Here is a 24,868-nt window from a genome sequence, read left to right on the forward strand (position 1 = left end):
GCACCTGCTCACACCACCAGAGCTGCAGATCTGTCAGTGTTCCTTTTATATTTTTGAGAGAAATACAACTCTGCTATAAAGACTTGCTCCAGGCAAAAAAGCTGCTATACCAGACCAAATTCATCTCTGGTGTAATTCTTCGGGAAGCCAGTGAAATAACACCAGGAACAGATTTGGCTCAACATGTCTAGGCATAATGCAGTTTTATTTTGAAAAATGAAGAAGTTTGGTGACTCTAACTGATCTAAGTGGATGGGAGTGTTCAAACATGCATGCATGAGCTGCACACGCATTTAAAAACCCAGTTAGTTGGCTAAAAACTCAAAACCCCCTAAACTATAACATTTTTATTCTGCTGGGGGAGATGAGAGCAGGTCCTTTCCACATGCAGAAAAGAGGGGCTTCCCCTTCTGCACACCTCCATCCTCACGCTGATACACCGCTCAGTGGGGTCTCAGTATGTCGTAAAATAACAGGTGAAAAGTGGCAGAACGGCATTCACCCCCCTGAGAAAGAAGGGGAGGCTGTACGTCAGAGGCTGTGACAGCTCTGACCAAACACCTTTGGGCTGGAGAACTCCCTGAAAGAAGAAATATTTACAGCAGCCCTCACCCGAACTAACCAATCAACCAATCACTAGAGATAACCAAAACCTGATAGTCCAGTCCCTCAGAGGCTACGGTGCCTTGCAACAAAACAGAGCTGAAACTGGGGAAACTGGGAGTAGTCTCTCAGTCTCACTAACCAACATTACCGGTCTGACATCCAAAATATGGGGTATTTCCACTTCTCCAGGCTCTAACAGGAGCTTGGAGGGATCAGTATATGTGAAATGGACTCCCAAGAACTTCATTTTCCTTACTTGCATGTCTGTTTCTACAAAGAGGCATTTCCTAACTTCACATTTGTTTGAACATTTCAGCACAGCTTACAAAAATGTTAGTGCCTACCCACCAGTAATCTCAAGGCTAATCAGTGTCTCGAACGCCTTTTAATAACTGATAATGAGGGAGCAGATGGATTCACAGGGAACCACACACAAACGATAAGTGGGTGGGAAGTCTGGCCAAATACACCACTTATTGTCTGGGAAATCCAAAATGTACAAAATTTTTAAAGATGTAAACCTTTGTAAAATAATGAAACACCATCCTTCATAATTCTCATAAGGCTGAGGGGTTGATTCAGTCCTTACAAGATTTGAACCTTGTACGCAAGGTTTAGCCAAAACATAAACACAGCAATACTGGGAAAGAACTGACAAAAACAATCATGTCCACTTAAGCCTTCGAATACAGGGGGAATTTTAGGTAAAAGAGAGGTAATTGAATGTTGACTGGGCTAATTAAGGGGGTTTCAGTTTTACTGCCACAGTGCAGGGAAAAATGGCTACTGGAGATTTTATTGGCCTCACATGATCAAGACACGGTTTAGCATTTCAGGAGGAGACAGGACAGAGCGGGACTGTTTACTGGGTCAGTTCTTCAAAGGTGACTCAGGGAGGAAATCCTTCCCCTCCCCGATCCTGGGCATGACGGCATGCAACACACAGCACAGCCACGGGCATCTTTTGCTCAGCCCAGCCACCCTCTGCTTACAAAATCTGCCACAGTCATAGCCTCAAGTCTTATTATCGTCCTATAAACCAGCCCTTGTTATTACATTATGCTGAAATAATAATTAAAATGCACACAAGGAAAACAGAGAGGTTCTACAGTAATTAATGCTACTTGATATTCATGTTAGATCTTGCATTGTGTTTACTGGTGAATTTTCACTAATGTGCTATCTCCCTTCCCATTCCTTTTTACCTACTTGGATATCATCTTGAGGCATTAGTAGCTACTATTCCAGCCTCTAAAATGTAAGACAACCAAGTGTTTCTTCCAGAACATCTGTACGATAGGGGCGGGGAGCAACCTGCTGTAAAAAAAGCCCTTTCATGTACTAAAGGTTGCTTTTAGTGATTTCCATTTTGGTGAATGCTGACACTGCAGATCAAGCTAGAGGACCAAGAAGCAAAAAAACTTGTACTACAACCATTAAAGGGCTCCCTCTTATTTCAGGAAAATAATGAGCTACTCAGTTAATCACTTCCAGCTCAGCTCAACATATCAAAAGGCCTCCTCCTTAGCTTGAATTCTAAGGACCCAACTGTGATGAAAAATTTCAGACCTGTTACGCTGGAGTTCAACATGATTATCAAAAATAATACAAACTGTCAATACATGAGCTTTGTTGCACATTTCTAATGAGCTGTAAATCTCATGAAAAATGTGGATTTACTGTCCAATTTAAATTTATAAAACATTAAAAATAAAAAAAAGCAAGCCTTCCTGCTATTAGCAAATTCCAAATCTTACAATACCAACTTCCAGTGGAGGAAGAGTTAATCTCCTGGAGGCAATTAACCCCACCCACCCCACCCCCAAAAGCAGAGCTTGCACACATGACAGACCAAGTTGAAGAGTTCTGTATTTGCTTTTCATCATGTTAACTTTTAGAGAACCAATTTCATGCTCGTACTTTCTGTTAACAAAATCAAAGCACCTCCACACTACCCAGAAAACCAAACCAAAACCCCCCAAAAAAAACAAAAACCAGATTTTGGCTAACCTTTTTGTACTTTCCAAGATTGCTTAAAGCACACTGCTGCAGTTTTAGGAGGTCTCTCTCCCGAGTTTCCCTTTTAACACCAGTCTCTCTCTCTCTTACATATTTCAAGACGACAGCTTCCCCTGTGCATAAAGCTCTTTTAGTTGCAAACCTGAATGCATCTTTCTTGCAGTTGCCGTCTACTCTCTCCAGTTAAGTCAATTCTAAGTATATCTGGTTTTCTCATGTCGTTATTAAGACACTTTTTCTATGCATGACGGAGGTATGTTTCCCCCTTAAACAACGCAACGTTACATTTAGCAACGGAGAAACTATTAGGGACAATACTGGATTTTATAAATATGTTTTATAGCCAATCCATTCAATACAGCTTCATGAGGTACAAGATATGACTTATTTTCATTATGTTCACTTGGTACAATAACTTGAAAAGTTACTTTAAAAACTCAGAGAAACAAGGATAGCTATTGTTAGAGTTGATCAAACCAATGAATTTAACTAAAACCAAATGATAGTCTGCAACATCTTATCAAGGCAATGATTTCTTTGCTTGCATAAAACATTCTCTTATGCCTTCACTTTATGAGCAATGCAAACCTGGACTTGCCCAGAAAGTTGCTGCTCACAGACCAACAACTGAGATCAATAGGTCTTCACAGGAGGGTAGGACAAGTGCAGATTTATGGCCTTGATATGTTTCATATCCTTCAATACTTGCACAATGAACTAGCATGGAAATACTGTCTTTCGAGAGTCCTGAGAGCTGAATCTTATTTTACAAAATCCTGCAAAAGTTAAACCATTTTCTCTGTTTGTTCAATGAATTTACTTTCTTGAATTTCAGTGTACAGGTGCTGAATGGTGCCTTCACTGAGCTATCGCTTGTATTTATACATAACCACTGGAAGAGGATTAATACTCTGCAGGTATTGGTGCAGGAACATGAGAAAGACTGAAAACATGCCTTCGTTCTGAGAGATGTCTGAGAAAAAATGATTATGTCTCCCCAGTCATCTCCATTCTGTCTGCTTGAAGGAGATCAAGCGCAGATATTTTTGAGATAACCTGCAATGGCACCTGCAAGAATTTGCAGGTGAGAAAGCACCAGTGTAGTTATCCACACTGATCTTCTGGCTATGAATGGCTGCAGAAGGCTACCAAATAATTCTTACAACCAGCCCAATATTTCTAAAACAGGTCTTTCAGAAAAATCTTAATTCTTGAGCTAAAGATTTTGAGTGTTGAAGTGGTAGATTACACTTTTAAGAACCCATTTTATTTTTAGTTTGTGAACAACTTCATCTTAGCTTCAGTTCTATAAAAACAATGGGACCAGGAATCCAACAAGCTTTTTATAAACATCAAGACGATAATGAGCAGATGAGTAAAAACCAACTAATTCTAAATTTGCAGATGGCAAATTTTCTCTCAAGGCTTGAAAAGTTACAGGCCCATGGGATTTTCCTTCTGCTTTGTTCAGCAGTGCAAATCCACAGCTGGAGCGCTAAGGCTTCAGGAAAGAACTGCTGGAGAGAATCCAGAGGAAGAAAGTTATCAGATCTAGAAAACATGACCTACCAGGAAAGGAATTAGGTTTGTTTAAATTTAGAGAAGACTGATGTGAGAAGATAACCACTTTCAAATAAGGAAAAGGTAACAGCAAAGCAGAGAAGCAGCTCTTAGCCATTTCTACTAAGGATAGGACAGGAGGCAAAGAACTTAAGTTGCAGCAAGAAAACCGTAGGTTGGGCATTTGGAAGACCGTCCTGAATCTACAAACAGTCACACACCACAAGCAATCAGTCTGGGATACTGGGGAACTGCTGGGGGAGAGAAGTTGTTAAGAACAGGTGACAAACGTTTCTCAGGAACGATGCAGCTATGCTTAGCCCTGTCTGAGGTAGACGAACGAACTAGATGATGCCATGAGACTCAGCAGCCAAGACAGAATGTAAAACACCCCAATAGAGGGATCCTGCAGTGGGACCACATCCTGGACTAGGCATGGGGGAACCCAGATGCCCAAGAGACTTCATAGATGTCCTAGTGACCAGACAGCTTTGTCAGCTGCAGGGCAGAAATCCAGGGGAAACCAGGCTTCCTACCACCAATGCCCGTGGAGCTACACGCTCCTTCGCTCTGTGTGGTTTCCTCACACAGCTGCTGGGCAGTCTGCTGTGTGAACATCACTGGCGAAAGCCACCTGTGAAGCAGCTCATCAAGACAGGCAGGACGGGGAGGGAGAGCAAACCACCAGGCTGGGGAGAAGAGGGCTCCTTCTCCTGCTGGTGCTCTCCCTGGGAGTTTTGGGAGACAAGGCTGCCTCATCCCCAGCCACCCCATTCTCCTTCCAGATATCTGTTGAACTGCCTGACTCGCCGTACCACATCCGGATTTCTCAAGATCTTTCTGCAGTGATTAAAGTAAATATGGAATTGGTGTAAAGCTTGAATTTTACTAGGATTTTATGTTTCTACTTTGCCAGTAAAACTATCTTTGCAGTGTTTATGCAAGTCAAGCAATATGCTTAAGCCTTTTGAAAAAAAAATATACTTCTTTATTTAAAAACAAATTCATACTCTGGATTTTGTAGCTGTGATGTGTAAGTGTGTATGGATTTTTCTGATTCTTTGAGGTGTCCAAATGGCATTACTTTCAGGAAAACACTATATGTATATATTCAAGCCATTTTATATATAATTTAGGTTTATGAGGAAAGGATATAACACAGTATGAAGAATAAAAATGTAAATAATCTACAGAGCATCCAATGGCAAAATCATTAGCTTAAAATGACTTTATATTGTATTTTTGTTACAAGGTCTACTTATCAGCAATTATTCCCTCTATGAAGAAAGAGCACCAGGAGAGAGAAGCAGCACATTTCTAGGATAAAGTATTCCTTTAAAATTCAGCCAGACTAATTCAGCCATTCATTTTTGCCATTGAAGTGAAATAAAAAGAGTTTTTCTCTGACTGCATGAACACTTCAGAGAGAAATTCTGATGCTATGCTCTTATAGCGATCAAATAGTTGCGTGTAATGATGCTTCCATGTACTTCCTATCGTTCATATAAACTAGTTCTGTTCTCCTAGGGTTAAAGTTACTATTTCTCGCTTGGGATTCAACCTCTTTGCTAACTGCAAGCTACCTACTTCAGATTTGTCTTTGGGATCTGTGGAGGAATAATATGATCAGTTCATCTATAGCTACAGAGCACCTGTGAAAAGCAGCACGATGGTTTTTTTTCTGAAGTGAGTGCATTATGCAGTGAGTGAATTCAGGCATTACTTTCTTCCCCCAACTACCGCACTCAGGTATGTGTAAAAGTAGCAGGAAGACAGACAGTGCCGTGCCAGTGTGTAAAATACCAAAACCATGTAACTTAACATCAGCAAAGTGATAGTTTCCTTCAAATATAACTTTATGCCCTGCCCATCTGAGAAGATTTGCATGTATATTTTCATGAACTGTGGGGAAACTTACTGAACAAAGAATTATTTAGATCTGCAAGAGTAGGCAGCATATAGGCCTAAATGTGAAATTAAGATTATATGAACTATTTCTAAAATGAAACAATGCATTCTCCTTGAATTGCTCATTTTTTGCTTATAGAAACAGATTACTCAGCAAAGAGTGGGCTGATGTTAATACACGGGAATTCTTCGCTTTGCAAACAGCTTTCGTCTCTGCACTCTTTATGCAACTGAAAAGAGTATCTCGTACCACTCGGAGGGCCTATTTTTTTTTTCCCCCCAAAAGCTGCTTTTGTTGATATATAATTATTGTTGTAAGGATGCTGAGTCATAGACTCCAACCCAATTTTCTTTTCCATTAGTTTTAATTTCATACAATTAATAAAATGATTCATCTTCTCAGTGGGGAAACAACTGGATTCTGACCGTGACTACACCACACTCGTGGGCTCCGTTGGCTTTGTGCCGGCTCACCAGGACGCCTTCTGCAAGCAGCTACAGCTACAAACCATCCGCAACACCTAGCTAGTGCCCAGCAATCCAGCGTGCAAAGTGCTTCGTAAGGGGCTACACATTACTCGTGGTCCATGGTCTGCACTGATTACCAAGTTATCACCGGGTAGGTGAATCTTAACATACCAGTTGTGAATGCCTATCTCATTACGGTCACAGCTGTTTGAGAAACAATTCCTTCCTCATGTGATACTGAAGCAGTCACATTCATCCTAGGTGCTCGCGCTCGTTTATGCCCAGCTGGTTTCCATTATAAGGGTGTTCCTGGGATTTCACCCAGCTCAAATACTGCATTGTGGTGGTAACCAGCAAAGATTATTCTAAATATGACTTGGCACTCAGTGGAATGAAGAATAGCGAGCGTCGTGTCTGACTTGCTTTTGCTAATTACCAACATGAAGCAAAGCAAAGGATAAAATATTTACCAGCTCTCAGAAGGAGAAGCCATTCTTCCTGCAACTGCAGGAGGCGACTGTGTAACAACCCAGCTGCTGTGCTCTGCACTGGGAGCCAATCGTGCACCTACCGTCACCCAACAGGGATGGCTTGTGAATGGCAACGGCAACATCTATTACCAGTGTAACGCCGTGGCGTGCTTACCCCAGCTGTATTCCAGCTGTGACTTTTCTATGACAAGAGCTGATGTATTGTGAAGTGGGGATTATTAATATTTCACCCATTTGCTGATTATTCAACTTTTAGAAGAATGTTCTGTGACTGAGGGGGGTCTGCCCACACTTGGGGGGCTCCGCTCCTAGGGCAGGTGAAATGGCCTAAAAAACACTCCCCAGCCCCAAGACCTGTAAGTAGAGGCCATAGTATAGTCCCTCAGGGCAAGGTCTGCAGCCACTGCTTTGCTTGGGGCATGTTTACGGAGCAGTTTGGCAGTTCACTATAATTCATTCTGCTGCCAACACATGTAAACAGAAAATAAAAACTAGTATATGTAGCTATCAGGACAATGGGTTGTGTTTTTTTTACATACAAGAAGGGGAAAAGGGACACAAATAGATGCAGTTCTTGCTTACATCTAACAACTATCTGTTCCTTGAATGCCTCAACTTCAGTCACCCAATGAGGCTGAGGCAGGGGTTCAGTCTGCACAGAGGCGCTGTGCCTTCCCAGTGACTCCACAAATTACGAATTACCGTATAAAAGCCCAAAGAAAACAGGTACTGGGCCTCCTTCAGCTCCAGTGGTGTTCAACTCTCCCTATCCCTCCATACACATAACTTTGGCATCTGGACCTGGATACAGACACAAACACCCTGAATGCCTTCGGAGAGAGCCATCTTGTGCATCTAATGGTGGTTTTGCCACTGTTTCAGTCCCATCTACCTGGGAGTATGTGAATGATGTAAACGCAGGCAATGGTTTTCATACATGCAAACAGACAATCTCTTCTTTGTGGTTTGTTGTAACTGCCTTTCCGCAGCATCCCAGAGTATGACTAGTTATTTTTTACCCCAAAAGACAAACTGCAAATATTAATACCACATACCAATTATTACAAATATTAGAATTAGGTACATCCTTGATCTCTGGTGTGTTACCAGCTTCCTGCTGGGACCACATATGATCCATTGCTCACACATATGACAGACCTGGCAGCAAGTCATTCTGTCTAGACGTAGCCCTGAAACTGTTTGTTCCCCCGATTCCCTAAGCCTCCCCAATTTTATTGGAGTTGCCATGTCACACAGACATTTGCAAAACCAGATCCAATTCTTCATGTTCATAGTTCTCTTATTTTATTCCTGGCATATGACTAACTGGTTTTCTACTCCAATATTAGATTTTTCTCTTTTTTTTTATTACCTTGTTTTCAGGATGAAAGGTTTTTTTCCACAATGGCTGCAAAAACATGAGTGTTCACTCTAATAGCTCTGAGTGAGGTGGGAAAAGGGACAGCAAACCACCTGCTTGAACAACTTTATGTAAGTTCAGTCAGGAAAGGGAAAACCAATGCTATTTGAAGGGTGGTCCAACGTCTGACTGGTTCATATGTAACATAAGACTTTCGTCTATATAAAAAATATTTTATATAATGACTTAAGTATTCTGTTAAAAAGGTACAAAAAAGGCACAGTAAAGTAAAAGGTTCATTCATTTACTCAGGTGCATTTGTTTAAACAAGAAATAGCCACAAGATTAACCCCTTCCCTATACCAGCTGAAGAAGGACCCTTCTTTTATGAAGCAAGGAGAAAGGCAAGTTTTGGAGTAACAACTGCAACATCCAATTGACCAAAGCCACCCCTGGAATCCAGCACACTGGCAACTGTTATCCCTCAAGTCCACTTGTCCTCTGCTTTGCAGATGTTATGCAAACACTCCTTTGCATAAGTGCAAACACACACACACACACATGTACTTTCTCAAACATTCAATGAAAGAGCCAAATTTTAGCTAAAATTCATTTTACAAATTAAGAAACTCTGCCAAACACCATCTATAAGCTCTATCACTCTAAAGCTGCTACAGAAGATTGTGAATGTCTCGTGCTCACCTGAATGCGCTGATTTGGTACCAGGCAGAACCAAGAGAAAACAGTTTTATTCTGCTTTGGTGTTACTACTTGAGCTACCGCCCCGGGCCCTGATTCTGCCAACACAGAGCCATTTTATACATATGAATAATCACTCCAAGTTTAATGAAGCTCCTCACATCTCCATTAGCAATTGTTTTGGCTGGAAAAAGGCCCTGCCTATCAGCCCTGGAGGAGCCTGGAAACAGAGGAGTGATAATACTGGGAGGCTCACTTTGGGAAAGGCTGTGGTTTTCTGGTGGTAGGACACAGAATCACAAGACAAAAAAAAAGGAAGGGGTGAAATCACAGCACTACGGTCCTCAGCAGGGCTGGTATTTAATCCCAGGTTTCTGGCCTTGTTCACCAACTCTAAACAGAAAGGGATTTCAGAAACTAGTATATGAGATGAGATAGGACTTGGGGTCCATGTCGACTAGTCACAACACGTCTAGTGGCTTGTCTTCATCACAAGCCAATACTGGAAACCCTACCTTGTGTTTTTGTGTATAGAGAAAAATCAAAGCAACAATTTTGTTTGCAAGTGCAGTAGCTGTCAAATAAAAATATTTTAACGCATTTTGTTTTCCAACTGCTAGCAGTAGTGTTATGAGCAAATTACCTGCCAAATTAAATTTTAAGTCTGAGTTGTTTATCTATGTAGTACAAAGGAAGCCTCCTATGTAAGGAAATGAGCATTACTAATACAGCGCTTTTACACTCCAACTTCTTTCTTCCATCTCACACTTGCCTCCACCACCTGTCCTTCCACAGGTGGTGAATGCATTGGCATTGGCTTTACTCTGTCAGTACAACTGTCTCATATAGATAATGACAGATCTATAGCTTCCATTTTGTCCATAATGGAAAAGTTATTTCTAGCATCTCAAATAAGATTCTCCTGAGAAGTAAAGACGCTTTTATGCAGCAGGACTTGCATCTTCTACATGGGAGTCGAAAACACTCTCCTGCTGAGATACTGAAACAATCCCAAACTGTGGCAATCTTTAATTGCTAAACATAAGTAAAACCTACAATGATTAGCTACAGCATTTTCAAAACTCAATATAATAGTTATGTAGTTATTCTGCACTTCTCTTGCAGTTATCGCCTGTTGAGGAAGCAATTTCTGTCTTAAGCTCCAACTTACGTTTCCAGTCTATTTCAACTCCTTGTTCACTGTAGTTTAATCCTGCTTCAGGAGGTGTCAATTTTCCACAAAAATAACTTTGCTGGCAACCATTAGGCTTGTGAAATCACTGGACGCTGGCAGAGTTAAAGAAGAGATGGCGCCGTCCAGGCAGCAGAAAATAAAACATATATAAAAACCCAAACAAAAAGTACAAGCCTAGGAACTAATCCTCATAATTCTACTGGACTTGAAAAATCTTGAATTTAACAGAAATACAAATTTCACAGCACACTGTCATTTCTGTCACAGCACCCCTTCCTCCCCTCCACTCACCGTTCCGTTTCACAGGCAATCATCACCTGCCTCTCACCCTGCCTGAAGAACGGCTTGCGTGTCCAAAACCTCCCTTGTTATTTCCAGCTCCGTCAGTAGGCCCAAGTGCCTCTCATGAGCCGCCCTGATAAAGGCGTGCATGCCTTCTGCTGAGGCAGAGGCCGTAACACCAGGATCTCCCTGAGCTGGCTGGGTGTGTGGGAGCAGGTCCATGCCTAACCTCAGCAGCCCCTGCCATATTCCCCTACCTGAGTCACCCTTCTGCCACACTGCAGCTGAAGCTGTTTCTTGGAAAGGGGGTGTCGGACTCATCCAACCCCACACAGAGGTCTGTGCTGGGGATTTTCACTGCTGTCTGCTTGCTCACGACTGGGACTACCGTCTGTCCCTGCCACATGTGGAAGAGGGGGGTGGGAAATGAGCATGAACAGAAAGCCTTGCAGAAAGGAGCCTGTCCAAAGCAATGAGAGAAACCCACAGAGTATATTAGAGAAACAGAAAGGAAACGCATGGACAGGTGTTGTCCCTTACTGCTCTTCACTCGGGACCTTCCACCTCCTCTCTGTCTGTCAGTCCTCCTCCATTTGCCGGAAGGGACACAAAAGGGGAGCATCCCCTTGCAAAGCTCATTTTAGTTCTCTTTGCATGGGCAATTGCGGCAACAGCAACCAGCCGAGGTGCTCACAGAGGATCCACGGGCACACCTAAGCTGGAGGACTGCTGCTGTCACCAGGGTGATGTAAACTGTCCACTGTAACTAATTTTACTGTATGTTTTCTCCATAAGACTCTGATCGGGTTCAGGAAGACCTGGCGCGGTTGTGTTGGCCCCACGTTGCACGTGCTGCTCCTGAAATGGCACAAGCACCGCAGCTTCCAGCTCGGTTCTCTGACCGACGCGGGCAGAAATACCTTCCCAGAACCATGCTGTTATTTAGACTGCAAGGTCTCTGAAGGAGATAGAAGGTGGTTTCTCAATGTTTTTGATATAGTTTTACCATCCTAATTGGGGTCTTCAGGAGACAGTTTTGTAGTACTATGAAAATAAATTAAATTCTACAGATTCCCCAGGGGAAGGAGAGTATGCAATAAAATTCCAATAATGTCTTCAATGACAAAAGTGTCTCTGCCCACAGTGGTCAAGAATACCTCGCTAAAACCAGCTGATAGTTGCACTGTCCGGTATAAACACAATGCTTCTAACACAAGCATTATTTAGTATCTGAAGGTTAGACAGTATCAAAATCTATTTATGAAGAGCAGTTAATACTCATGCATGCATGCAGTTCTATACCAAAATGTTTTTTCAAGCTCAGAAAAAGACAAATAGACTAAATTATTTATACTTCTAAATTATGTTAAATCACATTTGCTCTTCAAATTACCTCTGTTTTTCATAATGGTGTCTATAGACAAAAGTTCCTTTAACTCAATGGGTGCTTTTGTTGTAGGGAAAACTGAGCACTTGTAGCATGGCTTCTCCAATATATTTCAGATTAGAGGCTAAGGGTGGTTTCCTGTTGATAGCTGAGACTTCAAATTTCACGATTTAATTCACCACCACAAAACACCATTACAGCCCTACACTTTTTTCTTCTTAAATTCAAGGTTGCAGGCTTTCCAGTCCTTGAAGGGTAGACGTCTCTTTAAGCTGAACAATTTCTGGACCTGCACGGTAAGCAAATGTCAAAATGGCAAGCCTCTGGGAGATCTGACTATCAATCTTGAACTATCTAGTGGTGTTTCTAGTGAATCTAATACTTCAAGAAAAGGATTAGAGTGACCTTGATTCTTCTCCTACTTAGCCTCTGACTTGCTATATGATTCTTTAAACCTTCCTATGCTTTACCATTTGCCGTATCCTCTTTGCTGAGAAGCTCGGTCAGGCTGTGATCCAGTGCCTTCAAAACCAAGCAGGCCTTTTTCTACTTACTGCCAGTTAAATCCTTGGAAATCCTAGGCAAATGTATTTCATTTGAGTATTTTTGTTATTGTTATTAAATGAATATGAAGAAGAAGGAGAGAGTGACCCAGGCAAAAAAGAATGACCCAGAAAGGGAATGAGCCAGGAAATGACCCAGAAAAAAGAAAGTATTTTGGCTTTCTTCCTCAGACTAGCAGTTGGTTTCCTCAAATGGCATTTTTTAAATTTTATTTGAAAGTATTAAAAAAAAATGCCGATGAACATGTTACAATAGAATTAAGCTTGGCTCTTGGTAGAGAAACATTATGACTTAGAGCCAAGGACATTTATTTTTCACTTCTGAATTATTTTTTGAACAGCATTTCCTGGCTCAATGTCACTGTACCACAGATAGATATGATAGCAGATAAGTGTACGAGATTTTAGATGAACAAGAATGTTACTTTTACAATGAATACATTTGTAGTCAGAGCTCAAAAGTGGTTTTGTTTCTCCTGTGCATGAAAGACGTTGTATTACACTCTGGTTTACTAATACACTTTTCTTTTTAAAACAGAATGTAATTCATATTTTCTGACACTGCAGCTGCAATTCGATAGTTGGATTTACTAACCATGTGGATTTACAGTAACAAACTCTTCCATTTTCTTTCCCTCTCTAGCTCACCTTTCTGCCACCTTGATTTATTTCTGTTTCACAGCTGCGCCTACCAAATGATTCTTACTCTCACTCTACACTTTTCCACCTCTCCCTGCAGCTGATCCAAACTAAAACACAATTTTTCTGGGAATGTGAAATTAAAGACTTCTCACAGCAAGAATACAATGCCCAGAACTGAAGGGAATAATAAAAAAAAAAAAAAAGAAAAACCCTGAAGGCTACAGGTTCAAATTTAGAAAAGTTAAAAAATTCTCAGTTTAGATTCCACCATCAGTAGTCACTACAGCACACCATAACTCTCCCACATATTCTACGGAATTTATCCACCTCCAGTATTTACAGCACTAACCACCTTAAGTAGTAATTGCTTGAGTTACATAAATATAGACAAGCCCCAGATATCCCGCTCTCAAAATCGGTATTGCTGCCGTTAAAACTGGCAGCAGAAAACCTTAGTAGCACAAATATAATCCAAAATACAAACCAATCCAAATAAATAATGAAAACCAGATCAAAACAAGGCAGAGAAGCAGTGAAATCTGAGGACTGACAAAATGAAATTAATAGGTAAAGTAATGAGGAAAACTGAGGGAGCCTGCTCTCAGCTCCTTCCCGTGCAAGACCTCTCCACAGCAGCACAGATGTGAAGGAAACCTGCGTGCAGGCATAGGACATGCTTGAACTCTGCAGGCTTGTTCAGCCCTGTGCCCCATCCAGCAGAGAGCTTCCTCACCATAGTGTTACAGAGGGATTCAAAAAGGCAGAGCCCAGGATGAAATTGTAGCCCTGTGCTTACGTATTAATTACTGAAAAGTTACTTAACCTTGGGCCATATCCTAATGTAATGAGCTTGGGCATTCTTAAGTCTCTCACAAAGGGATCTGAAGGCAAACCGTCTGGCTTGCCTTTACTTCCAAGTAGCCCTGCCCCTGGGTTTCTTTATAGGTACTCTAGACTCTACCCATCAAAGGCAGGCTCTGACAGACCAGTAAAATGTGCAAATTCCAATTACAGGGACTCTGCACTTCCAGTGCAGCCCAGCTGCCAACCACGCAGAGATTTGCAGCGATAACAATTATACTTAAAAGCGTCACTACACGTTTGAATGCATTTACACATTCTCCTTTTACTCTTTATTTATTATTAATGGCAACTCAAGTAATATCAAGACCCCAGTGTGTTTGGCACTGTAGGTGTACAGAAGGACAGCAAGTTCTTGCTCTGAGGAGTTTACAGTCTAATTATAAATGACAGCAGATGGAGGGTAAACATTATGAGCTGTTCTGCTTTTCACCAGGAAATTTAACTCAGGTAACAATTTTTAACCAGATAGAAACAATTACACATTAAATCTTGTACCACAGGCTAGGCTGCAGGCATATCCTAGTCAATCTTATACACAGTGGTGACAGTGGCCACTTCCAAGACAGATAACCAGGTCCCAGAAGATTCAGGGCTTTGCAGGTGACCACGTGTATGGAGATTTTGCAGGAAGCAAATTGGAAATTTAGCTTTGTTCAAGTGAGTCACACTCACGCTTACATGTAAGCATGTATTTAAATCCACGTCTATTCACCAAAGGACTTAATATGTAAGCCCAGCGCAAACATCTGATGGCATTTTGCACTTCCTCACATTTTTAGGTGTCATTCCTAAGTCCACCATAAATTAGCTGCCTATATAACTTCATATTAATCCAGCTGGGAGGTCATAAAAGTCACAGGTGGCTGTTATAGATCTCCACAAAAAAAGGATTTTGAAGCCGTAACTGATACAGTTTGTCCACCTGAGGACTATACTGGCCATTCACCAGTAAACTGTGGCCCTAGATGTTTTACACACATTGAAACTTTGCACCCATCCGTGCTGCGGTGGCACAGTCTGCAGACCCGTACAAGAGGCACCAGGCTCCGTGCAGCTGGGTTTGAGCTGCACGCTGCCATTTGAGGACCCCCTCAACAGCCATCATGCAGGAAAGCACTGGGGGCTGAGCTGGAGATAACAACAGCATGTGAGGGAACAGCCCCCATGGAAAGCCCAAACATTAGGGAATAGGCAACTACAATACAGAGAGGCCCTTGCGGCTGTAGCTTCAGAAGTGTGGCCAAGTGAGCAAGGACCCTTGTATCTCCTAGACTGCAGCTGAACCTTGCTTCCTAGGTGGCAAACACAGCTCCCATCTCATTGAGATGACTGGAGCAGGATGTCTGCATTCAGCCCTCTTAGAGGCCATACCTCAGTACTGAAGAGCACCAGAGACTTACGAGCTGTGCTTTAGATGTAAAAGATTAATGTCACACTGAGACTTTATCTGCTGCATTTCCTATTGCTTTACAAGAAGATTTGGACTTTAGCTCTGCAGACTGTCCTGTAGGACCGGAGGCTTGCTGAGCCCTTCCCAGGGCCCTAGGAGGGCCTCTTGCGCAGAACCTCGTGCTCACCCTTGTTCGCAAACATCAACTGATCCACAAGTGCAGGAGGTGCCAAGCGCCACGTGTGCCACTGAAGCCAGCTAGTATCACAGGTGACTCAACACCCCGCAAGGACAAGAACTGAATTTTCTAATGTGAGGTACAGAATCACAGGCGCCACTTCCCAGATTTGATAGAAAATGGATATGTAAAGTCAGATTCCCACAAGTGCATGCAGCTGTTTGAGGAATCCAGAAGTACCTAGCAAGCTACTGATTACCAGCCGTGTCCATGTAGAAGAAGGGTTATGTATTGCACCACACTGTGGGAATGACTGCATCAGCTAAGAGTCCTGGGCTTAAGATTCATTTTGTTCCCACTAGTAAATTCACAAACAACTCACAGAACAGGAGCAAAGGTCTTTATGGCTCCCTCATTTCCAAGGCCTCCCCAGGCTACCTTTGCCCACTTTCCACAGCTAAGACACCTAAGGCTACTCTGACCCTTCCCTACGCAATGAGCACTATATGCCACACGTTGCCAGGAGAGATCTCTTTCTGCAGGGGAAGTACAGCTACAACACATCTATGCCAGCTACAGATACTGCAAGGACCAAATTCTTTCTGGTTTTCACTCTCTAATGCTCTCAAATGCACGAAGGTTCACACAGAAAGATCTGCAGATCACTCCAGAAGTCCCTGTCTACATGTGTCCTACTTCCCACACTGCAGATGCAGGCAGAGGGGAGCCCAGAGTTCATGCACACTGAAGCACTCCAGCTTCCTGCGCTCAGCCTGCCACGTGCATGGAGGGTTGGCTCTCACACTCAGGCTTGTAGTCCTGAAGTCCAGACGGGGAGTCGAGCTATTGTTCTGGAATAACAGTACGAATAGGGGATACACTTCACAGCACAAAAGGGTCAGAAAACCATTTTGCTACTGAAAAAATAAAAAATTGACTTACAGCAGAATTGGACAATTAATCTTTAGGATTCAGTCTAGTCAAAAATAGCATCTGTGTCTGATAGAGATTCTGCAACCTTCTTTACTCCATAGCCACAAAAAAATGATAACTCAGGGAAAAATACATCGTATTTCAGACTTCCGCTTCCTCAAAAGCAAAGTCCTTGATAGAAGGACTTTTGTCCCAGCCAGACTCACAAGTATGACATACAGGGACTGCAGAAACTCTGAATGTCTCTGAGTATCCTGATGATCCTCCCTCACAGAAACCACCATGGATCAGCTAAAGAAGACATTTGAGGAGGAGACAGCTGAATGTCCAGATTACACCCCTTCCTAGATACTATGCAGAGAAAAAGAAGTGTATACCCTTAAAAGACAGAATAATAATTTGAATTATAGGTCCCTCCTCCCAGGTAACATCAGGGTTAGACAACTGATGTAGAAAACAGAAGCAAAAGATCTGAGAATGGCTTGAGGCTTTACTACAGTAAATTTATGGTAAATTTTGAAAAAATCCGCAAGCCATCCTTGCATCTTCTATTCCTTTCTTCAAATGATTTCAGATATTCTAGCAGGCCAAGGGAGAGGGCAGTGAGTACATGGGCACTGGTGACACCAGAGTTGGCTGCACAGCAAATCAGCACCAGAAACAGAGGGTGAAATCTCAAAGACAAGATGGGTGTTTTCTATCTCCCATATTGTATTTGTGAACTAGATTTTCTGGGAGGCTCCTGCCTCTGCTGTAACACACAAATCAGCTCGTGGCCGTCCAGCTGATCACCGGGACTGATCCAGAGGCAGTGCAACTTCACTTTAGCAGCCGTGAGCTAAGAGGGATTTCTCATCAAAACCATTTAGCAGAGCTCCACAATGGGACTTGGTGATGCAGATTAAGGAAGCCACAAGTGGCTTCTTGTTGCCCTGCACCCTTCACTACATCAGTTAGGAGCTGGCAAAAAACCTTCCCCTCCGGCTTTCTCAGGCTTTCAGCATACTCCAAGTAAGGGAAGGGCACCTTGGCTTGCAGTATCACATGCCTGGCCTCCTCTCTCTTCTCGCTCAGGTAATGAAGCTTCTAAAGGACTATCAGCGGCGAGTCAGGCTAACAGCATAAGTTGTATAACAGGAAGAATTTGGACTTGGCATGTCTGTCGCTAGGCATTGTGGGTCAGGGAGAGTTGATCCTGAATGATTCCTACCGGTTTCCGTGTGAATTCAACAGATGATACAACACTTTTGAAAAGCAGTCCGAGACACACACAGCACCCCATACGAGTGGCCTTAGTACTGGATGCACCACACCTCCACTTAACCCAGGAAATAGCTATCAAGGCACACGGAGCTGGCAGCATGTAAAGGCTTTCCTTAATATGTGGACTGATTTCACAGGAATATTAAGGAACAAAGGAAAAACAAATACACACACACATTCATGCACCGCTGGAAAATATGATGCCTTTAATCCTGCAAAGTGAAGAAAGTGTCAGATATTGTCAGTGACTTCATAGTCACTGTGGAGCACAGAGTATTTAATTTCTACATCCATTTCCAACAAAGTTGCTCTGATTGTCAGGCAGTTTGGCTTTTACAATTGGATGGACTTGATTATGAATGATTTGCATGAGGGACTTTCCCAGGCATGCTTTATACGCTCACTAAGACTTCTGAAATTGTGTCAGTCTTTTGTGTCTCACAATAAAACTTTAAGATTTCTTTCCCAGAGACTTGGAACTATGCACACAGTATTTTGCTATTAAGTTAAAACCTTTTCTATAAAAAACATGCCAAAATCAGAGTATCTGTATCCCCGTATCTTCTCCTTTCTCATCTTCCTAGTGTCTTTCTCCCACAATTTTAATGTCCTAAGTTCTGCAAATAACTATTCTTTGGGCAAAAATTAGGAAATGTTCTTTCCAGGCATTTAGCACTGAATCTTTATCTGTGTCTATGAGCCCACTGAGAGTTTCACATAAGTTCCAATTGCTTTTCCACTCCACTCTTTTTTTCCATTCTTGAAGATGGTTGTTGCATAAAGGACTGTAGGTTTCTATTTTATTTTATTTTATTTTTTCTGCTATATAAATTATCTATTTCTATCTGGTACTCTTTTCCTTTCAATTATTTACTTTCCTGTGAAGGAGGGGGAAGGAAAAAGCAAGTTTCAAATATGCAAGTAAATACCTAGATAACTGCAGGAATAGTCCAGTACTAACTACTCACCACAAGATGGAAATCAGAAATAAAAAGAACAGTATGCAGATAATAAAAACTGTCTCTTGTTAGACACATCAGGAGGCTGCTGTGACCTCAGACCTGTGGTCACAGAAGCCAAAATCAGTTAAAACCTGCAGAGAACATTGCAGATTCTATTTAAGATTTGCACTGAGTTCCCCACATTAGAAACTGCTATTATTTTCATTCTTGATTGATGTTTGAATGTTTAACTTAATTTTGGCTTTTGCTTTTTTTTAAATGAACACTAACTAATGGTTTCATTACAGTCTTAAGGATGGCTTTGTTTCGTGTGCAAAGCAAACATTTAGTGAAGGGTGTGATTAAAGCCAAACGAGTAAATGTTTTAGAGATAGCTTAGAAGCTATAGCACAACAAAACAAGTAGTTATTTAAATGCTGAAAATCTAACCTGTGTGCATAGCTGCCTGTCTCAACTCCCCCATCTTCTTTTTTTTGTTCTATTCTGTTGCTTGCAATTTTATTCAAAACCACAAAGAAATATATTGGGAGCAAAGCAATGTTTTCAGCCCCCAAACAAGTTCTGGTGCCCAGTTTTTCAAGAGGATGTTGCTAGTAGCGAGCAGGCTAAACATAGTTTACTCAAACTGCCTTCAGCAAGTACAGCAGAGTGTAAAAAGGGGGTAAGGGGAAAAATCTGTATCTTAGACTCTTAGCAACTGCTGAAACAGCAGAGCATACTTTTACCTCAAGTGTTTACCCAATAATTGACCAGGAAGTAAATAGAAATTATGACCTCTCAAATGGACATTTATGCCCAGACATCAAGCTATCAGAGGGAGGGAAGATTTCTACTCCACTTCGTAGAGGAGTATGCAGTCATTGCTCCAGGTGCAAAGCTACAGAGCCAAACTACCGAGAGATGCAGCAGATCCGGACTCTCCCTGGCTATTTTGGACTGCTCCAAAGCAGGGGACGTTCTGCCAGCGCAGCACATCCCACAGCACGGGGTGCACATCCCACAGCACGGGGTGCACATCCCACAGCATGGGGTGCACCTCCGGAGCCTGGCACTCAACCCCAGGGAGGGGGCGAGGGGCTGGCAGGGTTTTGCGGCGGGAACGCTCCCGGCACCAGGTGGTGGCTGAGCGCAGGCCAGGTACCGAGCGAGCCCAGCCATCTGTGCGGTGAAGATACGCCCATTGTACGGGAGCAGCGACCCAGGCGTGATCTTTCTCTGTAGGAAAACTACCCTCAAGATAAAAGGGTGGTTTTCTGCTAAAAAGGGAAAGTAATCATTGGGAACAAAACCGTACAAAGCTATTTACTGCGCTTTTAAATCTAGGGGGTTTTCCTCTCTCCTCAAAAAAGTTTCCAAAAAATCCTTGCTGCTCCTATCCGTAAGTGATCGTTTATGGAGAGGAGGGAAAACACAGGACAGGCAGCCTACTAACTGATCCAGAGTCCATTACCAAATGTTTTTCATTACAAGTATGGCTTCACTAATTTCTGCAATGCATTGTAGGCTATTTCTGGAAGCTTTAAAAATGCATGATGTTTCTACATTTTAATACTGAACAGTATAGTTATTTCAGTTTATTAAACAACAAAAAAAGGGGGAATCTGCTTAACTGCAACTGGCTTTCATGTCACAAAAGGACTAAGCCAGTGCAAAAGCAGCCAAGCAGGAACCCTATTTAAGTCCAGCATGAAGAAAACCTTTCCAACCTCTTACACCAATTAGGATAATCTGGGCCTTTTGATGTTAAAATCCCCAAGAATCATATGGAAATCATAAAAAGCACAGTATTTAAAACAGATTCAGAATGCAGATAAAATCATTTTTCCTTCTTAACATTTCCACCAGAGCTGAGGGCACCATCAGCTAACAAATTCTTTGTCAAGCTTATGTCACTTGTACTGTAGTGTTTGCTTTCGGCCGGGGGAGATGAGGGAGGCCGTCTCTAAAAGTAGCCGCTCGTAAAACAACGGAGCACCTGGGAGGCGAAGCTGGGACGCATGCTGGAGCTGGGCCCGGCAGACACCACGGCGAGCAGCGAGGCCAGCCCCAGGCCCGGTACGCAAGCTGCTCCCAACCAGGGGAAAGGAGACGGAACAACTACACAATGCGATCCACCGGCCAGCTTCTGGAGCGTCAGCCCTTGGACACTTCGGTGGGCTTTGAACAGGCTTCCCTAAATGAATGGCGTCCTTCATGAACATATAAAGAGAAGCTACAGGCATTAAAATAACATGCTTGAATCTGTGCAATGAGTTCTCTTTAGGTGAAAAGCACTTAAGCCTTGCATTTCTTCTTTATATTGGACTATTTCTGAAGCATCCAAATTTCTCTGTAAGTGTCCTCCTTACAAGGAAACGCAGGGCAAGAATTCCGTTTGCCTTGACAGTTCAAAAAAAGACCATGGAAAGCGAGGCATGTTTTGCTGGATGCAGAATTGCAGAGCTGGAGGGATGTTTCATTTTCTTGAAATAAAATTCTGATCAACAGAAACCTGACACAGCAACAAACCTTTGCCAAAACCCTATCCATATATACGGAGAGAGAGACAGAGAAGGTAATTTTACGATGTTCTTCCAGACCATAACACAGTATTTTCTGTAATGGGAGAGAATCTGTAACACACCTTCTTGTGCAATACAAAGCATCAGTATAGGCTCCCTATGGAACTAGTTACACACTCCTACTACACGTGCGTAAGATGTTGTACAACGCGGTTCCCTAGAGGCAAGGGGACGAAGAGGTGAAAAGACTGGGGCGGGAAGGGCACGTACACGACTCGAGAACCTTACACTGGCATTTGAATAAACTGAAAAGTAAGCAAAACTGTTCATGTTTATACAAGCAACTTGACTGTACTCTAACAAGAGGACAAGAGTATGAAACTATGTCCTTATAAAGTAACACTCATCTTTTACTTATCTAACAAAGAGAAACACAGGAGAGGGTCAGAGGCTGCTGAAGGAAAAATATCCAAGTGTTAAGGCCAGAGAAATGGAAAACAAAGTTTAACACAGATAGGAGTATTTGCAGATAAGAGCACAAAAAACCCTTAAACACTGCTTATTTTTCTGTAAAAATAAACATTGAATATTGTTGTCAGTGGTATGCACACCTCTGTGAGAACCTGATATTTAAATTGTCAGTTTGACAACCGATAAAAATGATATTAAATAAAGATTAGCATTACAGTTCTAGTACAGCTATAAAAAGAAAATTGGTAGTAGTGTTACATATGAATGTGAAATCAGCCTTTCTAACTAATCATCCTGATTTTCAGTTATGTGTTAGGAAACTCTCATACGGATTTTGAATTTCCTTTTATGTCTTACGGTAGTAATACTAGAACTATAATTAATATTAATTACAACTTCCATAATTTCACAGTGCCTGAGTGGCTTGCTATTCCTAGGATTTGTAGGAAACAAGCCATGCAGTTCCCGACACAGATATTATTCCTTATTAGTTTTGCAGCTGAATAATATTCGGCCTGTAACAGAATCCTCCTAGGACTGAAAAGTACTCTTGTGCACACGGATACACGCACAAAAACAACAACTAAAAGCTAAAAGCAAACTTGCCGAGAACTTCTGGGTCAGCTTTTGACATCACCCATAGGAATGAAATCAGACACCAACCAATCAGGCACCATGAGGCTGGCAGTGCAAAATAAACAAAAGCTGGGCCCAGGGCTCTACAATGAGGGAGGGAAGTGGAAGAGACTATTGTTCCCAAAGCTTTTAAATGATGTTGCTTTATTTATTTCTTTTGACAATGCCTGAACTGAATCTTTAAAAAGGGAAAGGACCCTCCCCCCCCGGATCTGTTAAAACAGAGTTGGGGGGTTCTTTTCCCTGTTGCTATTTGTTCTCTTTAACAATGTTTTGCGAGCCCTGTAAAGCGAACAGCACTATCCCGGCGCGGCGTGTGGGAAGGCAGCGTTCTTCCCAGCATCTCCACAGAGGCTCAGCACCGACACTTGGTGCCAGATTTTCTGAAAAGATGGGCAGGCTGGGTGCTAAGCTCTTTTCAAAATCTGACCATTATTTAGGTGCTTTCCAGGAAGCTGAGGTCTTTAGAAATCTGGCAATGAGCATAGCTACTGGGCATTTCGGGGAGCTGAAGTTTTGGGGCAAGAACTGCGTGGTGAAACCACCTATCTGTGTGCTCTCCCCAGAAGAAAAGTGTCAGCTCTTTTGGGCTTTTTGCACTGTGCGTTGCTGAACCTGCCCATGCCGAAACTCCTGCATGAGACCGTACTTACTTATTAACACGAGCGGGCTGAGGAGGACAATGCCCCGCGCAGCGTCATAGCTGCAGCTAGCGTACAGCCGATGATTCACTTCTTGGACACTCTAACCTGTCACTGAACTCAAAAGATTTAGGATTAGGCCCAGAGTTCGCTAAAAGCACACATGGTGTGTTTTTTCAAAGTTCAGCTCAGCTGAACAAAGCTAGCTGAATGACTTCAATCCTCTCAGCGCTTCCCCAAGGAAAAAAAAAAAACAACATATGTCTACAGTTCGGACTGGACTTGCTGCCCCTTTCCCATTTCTAACCATGACACATAGTCAAGTGTATAGGGACAAATAAATGCATTCCAGAAGTAAAAGATAAACTCATGGATCCTGGAGCTGTACAGGTAAAGAATATCAGTCATTCTTACACCTTTAATAAAATAGACCTTTTTCTACTCTTGCCAAGAAAATTAGTCCTAAGGTGCACACAAATAATTACATATTGTGGAACAGTAAATTATTACAAATGCCATAGAATTCAAGCAGCCCTAAGTCTGGGCCAGGTTTTCAAATGTTTTGCAGATGTTTATGGTTTGCTGCAAAACTTTTGTCAAGTTACCCGCACAACACAGCATTTACTGAAAGATTTTGGCACATGGTAATTCATTTTCTTTGCGCAGGTGTTGCATTCCAGAAATATTTTGTCTTCTTATAGAAGACTGATGGAATTCTACTTAAAAAAAATCATCATGAAAGAAACCAGATCCTCTCATCTGGGAGAGAAAAAAGCAGCCCCCAAACTCAGTTCATTTGCCTTTTCTTTCTTTTCAGGTAAAAGAAAATCCCCTTACAGGTAAAAATCTATTCAAAATAGGTTACAGATGTCTGGGATTTCTGCAAAACTCACAGACTGGAAAGCACAGTCCACTACCAGGTGAAGCCCCAGGTTGCCTCTGATAAAGCTACTGGGGTATCAAGTCCCAGGTAGTGTTTCTGGGGTTAATTTTACTTACTGGAAGCTCACGGTTGGTGGGACTACTAAGGCCTAACCCTCGACTGCAGTAGAGAGTCACGGAAGGAGGCTTCATCCAGCAAGCCCCAGGCAGAGCCACAGCGGGGACCTTGCAGGCGCACGGGCAGAGCCAGCGTAGGCAGCGTCAGCGTGCCCACGTGCATTCGTCGCCGTCCCCCTCAACCCCGCCACAAAGGCACCACACGCACCCGCAACGCTCCCTTTTGTCGTGAGCTTTTATTCCACACTGTGTGGGGCAGGAAGCAAAACACAAAATGGGGTTGTGCAGCGCTTTGGACCTTTCCTTGGCTGATAAGTTGCCTAGAGGCGAAGAGAAATGAAACCCTTGGGATTTAACAACGTTCCCTTTTAAGCGTATGGAAATTAAACATTAAACCTAAAAAATTTTCCAGGAGCAGATATGAATCCAGATATAATATCACTTTGTAGATACAGAAAAATACAACCAGCTATCTTCAACTTCCTAGATGTGCAAGCCACTAAGTTTTGCTTCAGGGTAGGAAAGCAAAGATGAAAATGCCAAAGGACCGGTAACTTTGAGAGACACATTTTAAGAGATAACATGACTGAACCCAGATAAACCAGAATTAAATTTAATCAACCTCCCACTCCCTAGCTACGGTATCAGAGGAGAAAAATCTACAATTAGGAAAGAAACAGAGGGAAATTCAGACATCTTAAACTGAGCAAGCTCCCATCTCCGCTGTGCAACTTCCCTGATGATACTAAATACTGCAATTCCCACGTGCAGTGCTACAGACTTGCTGTCTTAACAGTCCTCTTACGAGTAATCAGTGGAAGGGAACATTTAAATAATGTTTTGGAGTGCA

General features: G+C 42.4%; 1 protein-coding gene across 7 annotated transcripts in view; it reads right to left on the reverse strand.

Moving 5' to 3' along the window:
• Positions 1-24,868, reverse strand: part of TEAD1 (TEA domain transcription factor 1) — a 162,885-nt gene that overhangs the window by 108,316 nt on the left and 29,701 nt on the right. The window lies entirely within an intron of this gene.

Source organism: Ciconia boyciana, chromosome 6 (assembly GCF_034638445.1).
Source record: "Ciconia boyciana chromosome 6, ASM3463844v1, whole genome shotgun sequence".
NCBI lineage: Eukaryota > Metazoa > Chordata > Aves > Ciconiiformes > Ciconiidae > Ciconia > Ciconia boyciana.